The sequence below is a fragment of the Gobius niger genome (genome assembly GCF_951799975.1).
Source record: "Gobius niger genome assembly, chromosome: 8".
Lineage (NCBI taxonomy): Eukaryota > Metazoa > Chordata > Actinopteri > Gobiiformes > Gobiidae > Gobius > Gobius niger.
In genome coordinates, this window is record NC_136859.1 from 11873932 (window position 1) to 11889309 (window position 15378).

At 42.3% G+C, this 15378-nt stretch overlaps 1 protein-coding gene across 1 annotated transcript in view; it reads right to left on the bottom strand.

Annotated features, from left to right (window-relative positions):
* Nucleotides 1–13203, bottom strand: part of grin2db (glutamate receptor, ionotropic, N-methyl D-aspartate 2D, b) — a 69514-nt gene extending 56311 nt beyond the window's left edge. Inside the window, exon 1 of the mRNA XM_079561532.1 lies at nt 12674–13203. The gene's annotated coding sequence lies outside the window, so the exon portion shown is untranslated. The remainder of the gene's footprint in view (nt 1–12673) is intronic.
* Nucleotides 13204–15378: the final 2175 nt, after the last annotated feature.

Below are 15378 nucleotides of genomic sequence, written 5' to 3' on the forward strand. Positions count from 1 at the left end.
TGTTTTAGTCACGTTTTTCCTTTTTAATTCCATTTTAGTCCTGATGTAGGGTTGTTCTAATGTCAGCTGGTAAAATACTGACCTGAAAAATGCCTCAGAACGCCTCTCAAACTGGTAACTACAACATGTAAACTCGGAGATGATCAGAATGGTCCGAGTTCAGACACAAGAAGAAGACAGCAATGGCGGCCCCTAGTGGAGAAGTACAGCTAGTGATAAAACTTTCATCATTTCAACTTTCAAAACCACTGCATCAGTGAAGGGAATGTTACTTTTGGTTACAGCCCTTAATACTGTATAAAGTTTTTTATGTTTTGACCTATATCTGGTGTGAAGAAACATTCATATTATACCGTCAGCATCTTTTTAGCTAACTTTTGTTGCATTAGCTGTTTTGTTTACATACAAGTTTATTCAGCTGAAACGCTCTGAGGTCGTAAGACATAATTGTCAAGTGGGAAAAGCCCCAGTTACCAGTTACCTATAACGCAGGATTATTCTCTCCGAGGACTAGTTTATATTGTGTCTTGTCTATGTTGTTGTTGTTGTTATACTGTATGTACATACATGTATGTGTGCGTGACAAATAAACGAAACGAAACAAGCTATTGTGTTGAATGGTTGACTAAAATGTCAATAATATTGTTTTTTTTTTACATGTTGTAGCCGTATTCAAAATATTAATCTTGCTTTTTGACCAGAATGATTTAGCTTTTTCATTTATTTATTTATTTTTCATGAACCCAATGGCACTCATGCATGTAAACACACCACGCCGGATTGTAGAGATCGTATGATTTCCTTTCATTGTTCCACACTCACACCCTCAAAGACCCTGTCATTCATTCTGGCTTATTGTACATGTTTTTTTGTGGTAGGGGAAACCTGCAGTCACAGGGAGAACATGCAAACCCCACACAGAAAGGCGGCACCTGGCCCGGGGACTGAAACTGGGACCTTCTAGCTGTGAAGCACAAACACTGCAACACCGTGTCGCCGCAAATGTTGTGAAATGTCGTTTTGGTTGAAATGACAAAATGAAACAGCCAAAAGGACAAGTTTCTTAACTCAAAATAAAAAGCAAGATAAGATTTAGCTCGAACACAACTAAATATGACCTTGTCAAAACAACTCTAATTCGGGCCAATCTAATTCAAACTAATCAATATTGTTGTTGTTGTTTTGTTTTGTTTTTTGCAGTGAATGAGTTCCCATAAAGACGGGCAGATGTGGCACACCATGCACCTCTGCACACTTCACTATTGGCTGCTTGTCCCTTTATGGGCCAGGCTTATGTCTCGGTGCAAAATACATGCTGTGCTTTGCCAGCCATTGATTCTCCTGCTATTTCCTATCAATGCTAAGTGCAAAATACGCCAGGGCTTGTCTCTGTATGTGTGTTTTTAATAGAGAATCTGCCACATCATTAGTTAAATGACATTTTTCTTTACAAGGCCAGCTAAGTGAAGCGGTGAGTTGGCAGCCATTTACTGGATCATTTGATTGAAACTTGTTAAATAATTGAAAAGCGAGCATCCACTCCTAATAACCTGCCCAGGGATTAAAGAAAGCCGAGATTCAAAAAAAGAAAAAAAAAAAAGTCCACTTGGAATAATAGAAGCTTACAACTTGAATTGAGAACAAATTAACCGGGTCCCTGAGTCAGAACACCTGCACCCCCATAGCTTTCGATTTCTTTGGGGAGAGCACGGTCTCTGAGAATAAGAAGAAGAACTGGATTATTTGCCACAAGACATGAAGCACATTTAAATCATGTGAACAGAACTTCGAACTATCTCCATATGACGAGCCTCGTGCTATCTCTGCAGTGAGGCCTCCCTCTCTTGTCTCGCTGCGCTTGTAGATAACACACTGTGCAAACTCTATTCAGGTGCAAACACTCATATTAGCATTCGTAACAGCCAGAAAGTTTAGAAATTTGACTCACATTGGAAAGAAAATACTATTTATAGGGCTCAATACACGGCCAAGTTGCCAGTAGATTTGTGGATTAACTGCCGTGCAAGAATCACAAAAGTAAACACACGACTGCCATTTCAATTCACTTGCAATCACACTTGGTGCCCTAACTATTTATAATAATCATTCAATAGAAGTGGTTTGCCTTACAATTTCATTCCAGGGACTCAAAAAAACAACAACAAAAAACACTGCAGTCACTTCAGCACCAAGCGTCTCAGATTTTCCACACCACTTTAAGAAGAGATTTTTTTTTTTTTTTAATGTAGCCTAGCTTGCACATGGCCCGTGGTGACACCAGACGTACACTACACGCGCGTCGACAGACTTTTTACAAATACCTCCATTTCCTCTTTTTAATAACCACTTACGCTGTCATTTCCTGCCCCATCCATCACGATGAAGAAGCGCACCACACTTCTGCAAAACGCTGAATGCCTCAAAACAGTCCGGCCGAGCCCTTATCTCACTCTCCCTCGTGTGGTACAGATGGATACAGTGCCATTCAGCCTGGGACTTCAGTCAAAGTAATCATTCATGGATGATGTCATTTTCCTAAGTATTAGCAACATCTCAAAGTTATGCTTTTTGGGACTTCTATGGAACTTCTGTACTCACTGCATCCAGACAAGTCTTATGGCATCACTATATCCCCAAATCTACAGAATCTCTCCATTCATTTGGTCCATACATTGCTATACAGGCGCATACCAAAAACCTGCATTTATAATAAGAAAAGTTCAGTCGCTCAACTAATAGTTCTCAAGCTAATAAAGGCACTATACCTGATTTTGTTTTGTTGTCCTGTAGTATATTGTAAACTCAGACATCTGTGGGAAAAAAACACTTATAAAGCATTTGTATCAATTTCATGAACTCTCACATACTCTTCTGTGACAATGACCCTGAAAAGTTACCCTGCAAGTTGTGAAGTGTGCCATAAACTGCTCCCTGTGAAGAATCGGGATATTACAAATACGTTCGAAAAGTTAGGAATGAGTTTGGACCATAACTAACATATTGTGTCTTCTTCTTTCTTTCTTTGTAATAAAACAAACAAACAAAATCAGGTATAGGGCCTTTAACTCCAATGTGCATCACAAGGAGAAGATAAAATAAGATAGGACTTTATTGATCTCACAATGGACAAAGTTTTGCATTGCTTTTTTGTTCTAAATCTAAATAAACTCACCAAACTTGCTTCTCTTGTTTGAGACCAAATTCTCTCTCCTGTTCAGATTTGCATGTTTGCCGATCTCTATCAGCTGGCAACCATCTGAATCCTGTATGACTACATATTACAAAATTGTACCTCGTAGGGGTATTTTCTACCCTACCTTATTTAAAGCAGTACTAAGTAGCTTGTTTGTCTTAAGAAATCCTTTTTGTAGTCCCTCTGGGGGTAATACAAGTGTTAATGGGGTGATTGGGGTGTCTTTCATCTCCCCCTGGTGTCTCTGGCCAGAAAACCACAATTGCAACTTCGCAGCCTCTGAGTAGGTGCCACCAATACACACTAATAGAATCCCGAAGAAGAAGCTAACAGGCTAGCGGGCAAAGCTAACTGCGGGCTAGCGCCACTTGAACAGCATTTACAGCCAGGTTTGAGTGAAAAAAATTGTGTAATTGGATATACAATATCGCTCCCTTTGTCTTTTCTGTGAGCGTAGTATTTACTCTCACGGACAATTCATGAGTAAAAGAACATAACATGCTACGACACCTGCAGAGTGGCCTCTAGGAGTATGAGTATTTTTTGCTTGTCCCGGAGCTTTTTTCTTTGGTGGTACATTGAAAACCACTGCTCCCATCCTCATTTCTGAAGGTCGGGGACCATGGATCTCTCGACCAGCTTCCTCCACTGGCTCCATAGCCATGCAAAAGGTCGTGCACTTCCCAAAGGATGTTTTGGTCCAGTCTTGGATGTCATCGCTCCATCCTCTCCCTCTCAACGGTCTGCCATCTTTTCACCTTTTCAGGATGTGGGTGCAAAGGTTTCATGCTCTGATGGTATGACCAAAGTACTGCAATTTCCTTTTCCGCACGGTTGCAATTAGCTGGTGCTCAGTACCCATTTTCCTCAGTGGGCAGTCCTGGGTATCCTCAGAATGTGTCTGTCGCAGGAAGCCTCTAACACAGACTGTCTGTTGACGTCAGCAGCTCGCAGCCGTTTATAATCACAAACTAGGATCTAACTCTAAGTCTAAAGGCTTTTCACATTTACCTGAGATTTCCTTACCCTAAGCTGCTTACGAAGAGCTCCACTGCACAGGGTTGCAGATATGAAAAAACAATTCATGCACACTGCCTATTGAAGGCAAGATACAGATAAACTAAAACTATCTGCTTCTTCTTAGAATTCACACTTCATAAAGAGCATGACATAAGCTTATGAACATGTGGGTAAAAGTAGACGGCATGTGGCTGTGTTTGAACAGCTGCATTTAACCATTTTATTTGTATTGCCCCTCCTAAGTTCATCTGCTTTATTTACTGTTTTAGATGCTTGTTCAGGACACATAATGACCTCTACCGCGGTTAACCTTCTGAGAGAATAGAGAAAGCAGTCTGTAAAGCTAAGCACACTGCCTCCAGACTGTTCATTTTAACATTCTCAAGGGCCATTGGTTTAAGATTGAGATAGTGGGCGACATACAATTCTGTGGTAGAAGTATTACCAGTGTTGGGCAGATGCACCGTAAAAGTAATCCTACTGATTACTAGGCGTGGGCAAGAGTAATCAGTAGGATCGCGATAACGATATGTGATACGACATCGTTATCGCGATGTAATTTTTTAATATTGTTCATGTCATTTTTTATATCGTGGACATATAATTTATGTTACACTCAGCTCCATCAGAGCAGCATAAATACTGACTGTAGAACACGGGGACAGGTGCTTAAAAAGTAAAATGAAAGGAAGAATGTAAATTGCTTGAGTAGATCATTTTTGCGAGTAGCAAATAGTGTGCCGTTAAAAAAATTAACAAAATATCACAGACTTAATCTTCCCAATAGGCGTAAGGCTGGGATTTTGAAGTCATTTGTCCACTGTCAATTATATCGTCAAATATATAATTATTGTGATATTTCTTTTTTATGTCATGATATAGATTTTAGGCCACATCACTGCCCACTGATTACTCCTTCTAAAAGCAATCTAGTTACTTCTTTGATTGCTTTATTTCAAAAGTAACCTGATTACTAGTTGCTTTAGTTCAAATTGGTTTAGGTCAGCCACACTCACATGTCAGAAAAAAATCCTCCAGTTTGAGCATCTGTGCTACAAGTTTGACCTGGAGTTTTTTGCAGTTGAGAACGGCTTGTTTCCTGCACATAACGAGATAAACTCAAAATAATGCTTGTATTTCCAAAAGCCGTCACCTCCAGTTATATTGGTGTTGCTTCTTGCTTCCAAGCAAGGTGCCGGTTTATGTTTTTCACAGTGGGTGGCCTTTCAAACGCCCAAACCACCAAAAAACACTGACGAGCATCAGGCTCCAACTCACAACCTCCTGCTTATGAGTCTGTGCTCTCCTTATTGAGCTAAATGAGCAACCATCAAACTTATACAGAAACCACACCAACTCGCACTCGAATGTGAGAAGAAGATGGCTCTTGTGATTTACAGGTTATATCTGTTAAATCATTTTGTAATAAGGGCATATTTATTGGGTGGGTACTCAAACCCCACGAGATCGGCGCTTATGTCTGTGACTTTGTTGCTTTCTGTTGTTTTTCTACATTTCTGACATTTTATGAACACAAAAATGTTTTCTAATGTCAGAATATATGAAAAAGAAATGTCATTTTGTTTTATATGGACCCATTCATTACAAATAACAACCAAACACAATGTCAAAACAGTATGGCAGTTTTGCAGACCTAACATCTAACAACAATGATGAACAGATGCACTGAAGTCAGACGCAGGAAGGTTTAAATTTGCCTGATCACACTTTACTCCACTTTGGACAGCTGGATTTTTAGAAGTTAGGTCCACATAGTAATTCATCGTGATCAGAGGGTGGACAAAAAAGAGATAATATAATAAAAATGTGTAATAAGATGGCCACATGCAACACATTCAATCAGGTTTGTGAATCACAGTTGCTGCGGTCGATAGTCGGAGTGACCGGTCAGTGACAAACGGCAATGATCAGTTTATATATTTATTGGATTTCCTGTTTGCATACTTCTAATTGCAGAGTCATCATCAGAAGAAGAATGTAAACCTATTTTTTTCACTGCATCCTTGACCGTTTTGATCCATGTTATTATATCGCCAACCGCCAACATTTTTCTTGAACATGTTTGTGAACATAGCTGTGCCTCAACTTGTCCCTGTCCCTGTCTTATTTGCACAGGTGACTTTCCCATCCCCAACCGTCACTGTCACTCACTTCTGGCAATATATTCCAGCTCTGCATTCTTGGCTCAAAGTTAGGTGAAACTAAGCCTCGAGCAACGGTCTGAAATGAAAGAGAACTGATCGCCTGATTATGAAGCTCATAATAATGCGAGTATCCCATGGCCTAATCATTAAAAGCCAAATGGGATCATAAAAGTAGACAGAAAATAGACAGTTTTGCCAGAAAGGGCATAGGACATAGACCTGTACCGAAGCCATTTGTACTTGCCTTGTGGTATGCGAGCTAGCAGTAGTTACCTCAAAGTAAAGACAAATATCAAGCGTAATGCATTATAGCACTTTTGTTATGATAATCAAAGAACTGTACTTTAAAGCCCCTAAAATGGATCTGCAACCGCCTTACAGTTGTATTGATCTCAGTGGGAGACTGTATAGTAATGCTAACACACTCATGTAATCAGAAGCCACTCAGATTTAAAAGAAATGTAGCTAAAACAATTTCAGGACTGATTGTACCTTTTATGACAAGTATATGACTAGAAGTGAAAATGTTTTTTGTTTGTTTTTGTTTATGTTTTTTTTTATCACCTGAAAGACACAAAAAAATGCTGAATTCAACAAAACCACACTCATAGCACTGGCACAAAAGCTCACCAAGAAAACAGCCAAAAACCGTAGAAAAATAATTACAAAGGTCAATGATAACTCGCGAGAAGGTAATCCAGTTAAATAAACACATTGACTTTGTTTTCAGTGTTACCCCTCCCCTGGTCTTTACACGTTATGGTTTGATTGACAGGTGAAGTACAAACCAAACAGAGATGTTTTTAGAGTGGATTCTCTCTCCAAAACTATAAAGTAGGTGATTGTTGACATAAGAGCTAATGCAAAAATCACATAAGCATATATTTATATTACAAACAAAACCAAATTAGCAAAATTGCTCAATTGTGACAAACGCTTTTTGGTGCCAGAATGTGCCCTTGTGTCAGGTGTTATTTTGACTTAATTTCTTGTGCTTCACTCTCATCTATACTTTCCCAGGGGCTTATACGTGTTTAATTACACAACTGACAGCAACCACAAGGCCTTACTTTCATTTTGACACCAAGATCAAACATGTAGACCAGACACAGACGGAATGAACTTCATTTGCTGTTTACATTGAAAGCCTAGACCAGTCCGGTAGACAACTGTGAAAGCCTTCATCACAATGGATAACACCTGGACAACTGAGAGCTTACATAAACCTATTGTATACAGTGGCACAGGGGTTAGCGTGCGTGCTTCACAGCTCGAAGGTCTCGGGTTCGATCCCTTTCTGTGTGGAGTTTACATGTTCCCCCACCACTAAAAATATATATAACAGGATAATCCTTCAGCCGGGTGTCTCTAATCAAACGCCTGGCTCCACATCTGGAGGTGGGTCCCCGGGCACAATCCTACGCTGACTGCCCACTGCTCTAACAGGTTGCCCCAGCATCACTGAGGATGGGTCAAATGCAGAGAATGAATTTCCCTACGGGGATAAATAAAGTATAACTTAACTTAATACATTATACTATTGCTCTCCACATGTAATGGTGATCGTGGCCAAACCGCCTTTACGCTGCCTGATCCCGACAGACCTCGGAAGCTAAGCAGGGAAGGGCCTGGTCGGAACTTGGAGGGGAGATTGTTTGGGATACACCAGGAAGCTTGGCCAATGTAATGAGTGAGTGGTTGGTGGTGGTCGGAGTTTACCCCAGGGCAGCTGTGGCTACAATAGTAGCTTACCACCACCGAGTATGGTGTGAATGAATAATACATGATATTGTAAAGCGACTTTGAGCGTCTAATGCATTATTATTAATATACTTATTATAAGCTCCTATATAGCCACAGTTACCATGAGGCTGACTGATAGAAACGTCTCCTAATCTGTGCCAATGGAGCTGCAAAATTTAAATAGTCCAAAGTGCAAACACAATTATTTAGTCAACACAATATACATGATTTGCAATAAGTTGTTTCCAAAATTATGCAGCCGTATACTTTCTCATTTCCATCGATCACTCTCTCACACATTATAAGCAAACTGGGTGAAATGTCTTGCCCAAGGACATAACGAAATATGCTGGTTTGAGTTGAACTACAGTTTGAAAGGCAATCTCTCCATCACCTGAGCCACTGCTGCCCCTAAAAGAAAGTGGTGTATTCATGTTTAAATACAACTAACAACATGGTATTTCTCTTAACTAGATTTGCAAAAGGTAATATCCTAAAGGTAATATCCTAAACTTGGATAACACTGCAATTTCATTCCTGCAAGGGCTTAAAAAAACAGTTTCTCGAAATAATGCTTACACTCTCATCACGCTACTGTATCCTCTTTTTATTTCCCCTCTGCATGTCATAAACATAATCAATGGCTTTTATTGTCACTTTTACATCTAATTAGAGCTAGGTGCAGTGGGCCCTGTGTGACGGCTTGGCAGCTGTGACAACCGACATCAAAGGAGATTTGTTATACCTTCCCTCGTGTTCTCAAGCAACTTTATCCACGGCTAGCTCCCAAAATAACATTAGAACTGAATCTCATATCCTTATATACCCCTATTGTTAATGATGAGGTGAGTAATAGGGTTACCTTCCAGAAATTAAACAATTTCTCGAAAGAGCAGTTCTCTAAGCAGTTTTACACAGTAGTATTTTAGTGCTTTTGGCAAATGGGGACTGCTGTGTCACTCAAGGAGATATAAACCTCTTATGGCAGGCTTAATAAGGCTCTTTACTTGATTTTTCTATTCAAAACGCTTGGCAAAAAGTTAATGATTATATTACCATGAATACAGTTTTGTCCTGAAAGGTCAGTTGAGCGGAAAGGATTTAGAAACCATATTTAACTGCAATTTTGTGTTTTATGCAATTAGATTCTTTAAAAAACAAGATTTTGTTCATTTTCAACACTTCCAGGAGCATTTACCCTGGGGAGAAGCTTTGAGGGCCTGGAGACTAGTTGGAGATTCGAGTTGCCGCTGGACTCGAAGATGTCTCCGAGACGTCCCCAGGAGATAAGGCGAGTCTCCAGGTAGTCTCAGTGAAAACAAACACACACGTGGTTCAGGCATGGTCTCCGAGAAGTCCACGCGGTCTCAAGCAGTTCTGTCGCAAATACGATTTGTTGTCCTCAACCTGTGAGACATTTCTGGGACGTCCCTGCAATGTCTACGAGACCTGTCAGACACCAATTAGATCATAAAGAGACTCACAGGTTGAGGACAACAAATAGTGATGGCGACATTGCCACAGCTGCTTGAGACCGCGGAGACTTCTCGGAGACCATGCGGAGACACAGCTGTTTGTTTTCACCGAGACTACCTGGAGACTCGCCTTATCTCCTGGTCACGTCTCAGAGACATCTTTGTGACCAGCAACTCAAGTCTCCCAATAGTCTCCAGCTAGTCTCCAGGCCAGTGAGATAGACCCTTTGTATGCGCGCAATCAATCACAGCAGTCTCCACAACGTCTCTGCAACTCTCCTACGACGAGATAGGCCCTTACAATATAACAAAAGAATCCCATGCATGTCAAACCAGGCTTGTGAAATTTTCAGGGTTTATTTCATATGCAGTAAAACCATAAAAAGACAAGCTAATGATTGTTTGCAGAGGACTTTGTATTAATAACAGCAGGCTTTGCAGTTTGCTAACTCCAACCATGTCCAATAAATTACCATCTAAATTATGATTAAGGAACAGACTGAAGACAGACACTAATTTCAAGTCATACCTTCTTTTCCTGAGCTGAAAGCCTGTCTTTAAAGTTGTCACAGACTTTTGTACAGTACAGTATACTGCAGAGTGGCAGCTGTAGCCTTTTTTCCTTTGCCCATTAGCATCACTGTCATTTGGCGCTGAAACGTTAAATAAGTATAAGACTGCAATATGTAATTTTCTCTTTACATGAGTCACGCTAGATAGATTGTGTCGGTGGGAAACTTTCTTGAAATGAGATGCATTTAAGGGAGATAACTGATGATATTTTCTTTATAGACTGTAATTGGAAATCGGTTTAAAGGGCCAATTGACTTTTCAAGCTGTGTTATCATGTTCCTTCATGGAGTTGTGCTTTGCTTCATTCATGCACGTTTCAGCGGTCCTGCAAATTCAGCACGCATCCTTCTAAAGAGCTCAAAACACTCGCCCTGCACCTGCTGATGTCATGAGGTGGTGCTTCACTACAAAATTAGGGTTGAACCTGTTTCCCTTAAGGTACGTTCTACATTATAAAATACGCCTGAATGAAGTTCACATTCATTTCACTTTAGCCATTCACTCCAAGCCAACAACATGATGCATTTCTCAAAATCATGACCTTCTTGGCAGAAACTTGGAAAATAAAAAAGTGTCCAGTGTTTTACGGTGCAGTGCAGCACAGTTATATCTGTCTATTTTGGCAACAAATGACAACAAAATCCATCTGCTTTCGCCCTGAGAGTGCAGTGCTTTACACATTTGGTCCTAATGAAGAATCCAGCGTGCAGTCTTAAGGGACCAGTGTCCTATCAATCGAGGAAAAATGGTAACGCAGGACATAGAGGCAGCCGAAATCAAGGGAAAGGCAGTGAGGAGTGGAGGGGAGTGTAATCGCTCCAAAACACCATCCTCTGATCTCGTTAAACACTAATTGATGCGCTATGTTAACGAGCTTTACCTTCATTTGTGGTATTAAAGAGAACACTGGGTGCAACGCGTGGAAACGGGATGGCACAGAGACTAGAGAGTGGAAGAGGGGACTTGGGAGGGCACCGGGATTTGAGGAAACTCTCGACTAATGTTGCATCAAACCGCTGATGAAAGGCACGGCGTGATGTGTGTGTGGGGGGGGGAGGAGGAGCAGAGGAAGTCACAGGTTGCCCGGCTTGCGGAAAGGATCCGGGCTAAAGCAGAGACAAGAGGATTGGCAGAGAAAGGGGGGGGGGGGGGTAGAGTAGGGACCGCTGGGTTGGATTGAGCTCTTGGGCTTGAAGGTTTTCTGTGCAGCAGTCGATGAATCAATGAGGTGAAACTGATGAAGAGCGGGAGGTGGGAGAAAACAAGCGTGCAAATGTTGACTCTATCCTCTTTCTCATCTCCTCCAGTGCCCCCCAGCTATCAGGAACCTCTACTCCTCCCCCCCCCCCCCCCCCCCCCCCCCCTCCCACCCCTTACCCTATCACACACACACACACACACACACACACACACACATTGGTACAGTAGCCCGGTGACTGTAGCACCACTGGACCCTACAGCATGTGGAGGGTATAAGGCAGAGGATAAAAGGCTACACTGCACCACTGGACCTATAACTCTGGCTCTATGAAATGATAAGCTGGAGCTAGCCCGTCACCTGTGGTTGATTGAAATGGATATGAGCTGAAGCCACTAGCCAAGAGGGCACACACAGAAAAAGAGAGCGAGAGAGTGAGATGCACAAACAGCCCACAGACATGACAAAACAAACAACACATTCATTCTCATTTCCATCCAGATTAATCCATCCTCAAGTCACTGCAGTGGTGCTGAGGAGAAGCAACAATGTGGCTCTGCTCAGGTCAGCGCCGTCTTAATGTGGCCTGAACGCACGGCCTACTCGTCTTTGCCTGTTGTTGAGGAAAAATATGTTCTGGACGTGCTCCCAAGCCACAAACAAAAGTTATGCGCTTTCAGAAAGCTCGCACAGCTGGAGCCAAAATGCGCCGTGAGTCAGTCCGCTGGGGGAACATTCTTCGCTGGCAACATGAGGGAAAACTGTGCACTGCCCAACTACCAAATATTTTGGGCACCAGTACCAAAAATAGATGGGGAAACAGGAGAAATTGGGGATACTGTTTGTTGCCTTAACGCTGTGTAGCTAAAAGCAGCGGTGCGCTAACGTTGACCAAGCAGCAGAAAATGAACATCAACAGATATGATCACCTCAATTAATACATCCGCAGCGGCTGAGGCAGAGCGACCAGAACCGGCGACCACCGGTGTTTAAACACTTACACGGAACCAAAACTCTGTGATTGTTAATAATGCACAAGCAATATCCTTGCCCTAAAGCTGTGACTCTATGAGATGAATTGAAGTGCCGGGGAAGCTATGCGTTAAGGCGCGCAATGACAGAAGGGTCAAAGCCCCGGCGCGCCGGTTGTTTTCCCCTCTCCTTTCCCGGCCATCCGTCTGTCCATCACCGCGGACATATAGCCCCTGTCCTCCCCTGTCTCCCATGTCAATGACGCGCAGCAACCTGTCTGATGAGACATGCCTCCGCACCACAAGCACACAGCGGCCAAAACAAATGTACTTACTGTGTTTCACCAGCCTTTCCCCCCTCGTTTCCTTCGTCCCTCCATCCTTTTTCACATCCTTCCTTTTTTGAGGTATCCGTCTTGTTTTGCGGGTGTCCCCCTCCTCCTCACCACGCACTCCTCACGCACAACACGACCACCGCCACCCCACCGCACCACCGCGCGCGCACTCACACAGGCGCACACACACACGCGCGCTGCGTAAATAAATCTACAAATATATGTTCTACATGTATCCGATTCTCCCTCTCTCCTCTCCTCTCCACACTCCGTCCCTCCCTCTTTCCCTCTGCTTTTGTTAAAATTCAGTATGCGCCCCGTCACCTAGCAACCGTCAACCTCTCTCTCTCCCCTCTCTCTCCTCCCTCCTCCCTCCATCACTGGCGACACGTGTTGAATGCTAAACTTAGCGGTCCGGAATAAAAATTAATAAGAGGGTGGACGCACTCTATCTGTCCCTTTCTGTGCCTTTCCCCGGCTCGCTCTTTCACTCCCGCGCGTATCATAATGCAATATAAATATTTACTAGACCCACTCAGCCCTCTTATTTGCCCCCCGTCTCCTCTCCTCATCCCTCCGCATTCCCCTCCCTCCTCCTACTCCCGCCATCCGTCCATCCATCTCCGCGTCCAGCCTCTTTCTGCTTCCCCAAGCAAAACGAAGGCGCCGGCACCACATGTGAGTGTCACCCCGCTCTGGGGATGGATCCGCAGAGAAATCCATTCCACAGTCATGTGTGTTACAGTAGTCGCTGCATGCGCAAGTGTGCGCACGTATGTGTGGAGTCGATGTGTGGAGTCGATGTGGTAACGAGGAGTAACTCGCCACAATTGAAGAGTCGGGAAAATGCAACTTTGTTGTTTTGAAAGATTTTACCGGCAAAAAAACAGTATCCATGTGTATGGGAGCTGCGCAATATCAAAATAATATTAACGGGCTTATTCATATTGAGCAAAAGACATACATGTAACAACACGCACTCTGTCTGCATTATCTAGGCTATTACGTCTAAAACATGAGAATTCTGCAAACTTGTAGTTTAGACCTCTCTAAACATATTCTGAAATAATAGTTTAAAACGTAAACTGCAATCACAATCAATATCCTACTCTGAAAAACAGCTGTTGCTGAAAGTTGTTCTGCCCAAATCTTTGTGTTGACTTAAGAGGGGAAAAATTAAGCTACATTGAGGAACACAAACATCCAACTGTGCTATACCTTATGTGATGACTTTGAAAACTACTACAACGGTAAACTCCTGGATGACCAAGCGCAAACATACTACATTAACATTATTAATAATCCACTCTCTGGGGTGGAGCAACACAGCTCATCTAAATATAAACAGCAATTGCAATACAGTATCTCCATGTACTTCCTGCAGTTTTCTTCTCACTCGCCCTCTGTGTAAACCAGGATCAGCATCAATCAATGGAAGAATGATTAACCTGAGAAGGGGAGCACGCGCAGGCCGAACACTCCGTCGATGATCTCATGATTGGGGGTTAACCTTCTTTCACAGGACCTTGGCTTGTCTTTGTTTGGGCATATACGCTCACACACATGAACATGCTACAGGCGCCTCAGGCCAGAGGTCACAGGGCTCGTGTTTTATAGAGGCTTGATGGACATACAGCTCGCACCTTCACATCAAAGTCAGACAATCACCAATGGAAATGCACCAACACCATCTTTATAACATATGGCAATTGTTCATAGACATTTTTAACCCTAAATTGTACAACATTTAAATTCCTCATCTCATTTGCATATGACATTATTGTTGTGTTTTAGGGGTATAGGGAAAACCAGAGCGCCCGCAGAACACAGGAAGAAGTGGAAGATGCACTGGAGAACCCCTCGTGGGAATCAAACTCGCTTTTGTTGTGATGGGGGAGTGTTAGTCTATGCTGCTGTGCTGCATATGCATTGCAATATGTGAGGTTGGTAAGCTTAAAATAGGGCTGTTACACTGTCCTTTAGTGGGCAGGGACCAGCTGGAACAAACCCCTATGGAAGTGAAATAAACAAAAACAAAAAGATGTGCTTGGTTTTTAAATGTTTTTTTTGCCGTTTTACACTTGAGTCATTTTGCCTTACATCGGTTTGTGCTTGTATCTCAAATGGACTTTCATAACAGAAAACCTGTATTTTCCAGGTATATTTTTAAGAGCCAAGTTGAACCATTTCAGTCAGTAACAAGTTGAAAGAACGTCCGGTCAATGCATAGAAATGAAGTGTCTTTCTCATGTTGTAATGGTGTAGCTCCCAAGACGCTTGAGCCACTTACTGCAGGTTTTGGGATTGTGTTTTATGCAACTGACAAACAACATGAATCAATTACCTTTAATAGTCACCAGAGACCTTACTTTTTTCTATTTTGTAATCCCCAACCAAACAACATTGCATCTCTGTTGAACTGAATGGGGAAAAGAAGGACAAATTATATTTATTCATAATCCATAACAAACCGTGAGCAGAGGCACACAACATAAAAGTTTAATGCTCTTATTCCTAAGTAAATAACTCCCACATGAACATTATCATTTCAAAAGCACATATGCAGGAGCGGAAGCTTATAGATGGTCCTCACTGCCCTCACGGGGCTCCAGCCTTCCACTAAATAACACAAAATGTGCTTATTACGCCAGGGACAAACAATTACCAACGCTGCTGTTTACTGTGGTATAGACACTTAAACAAGC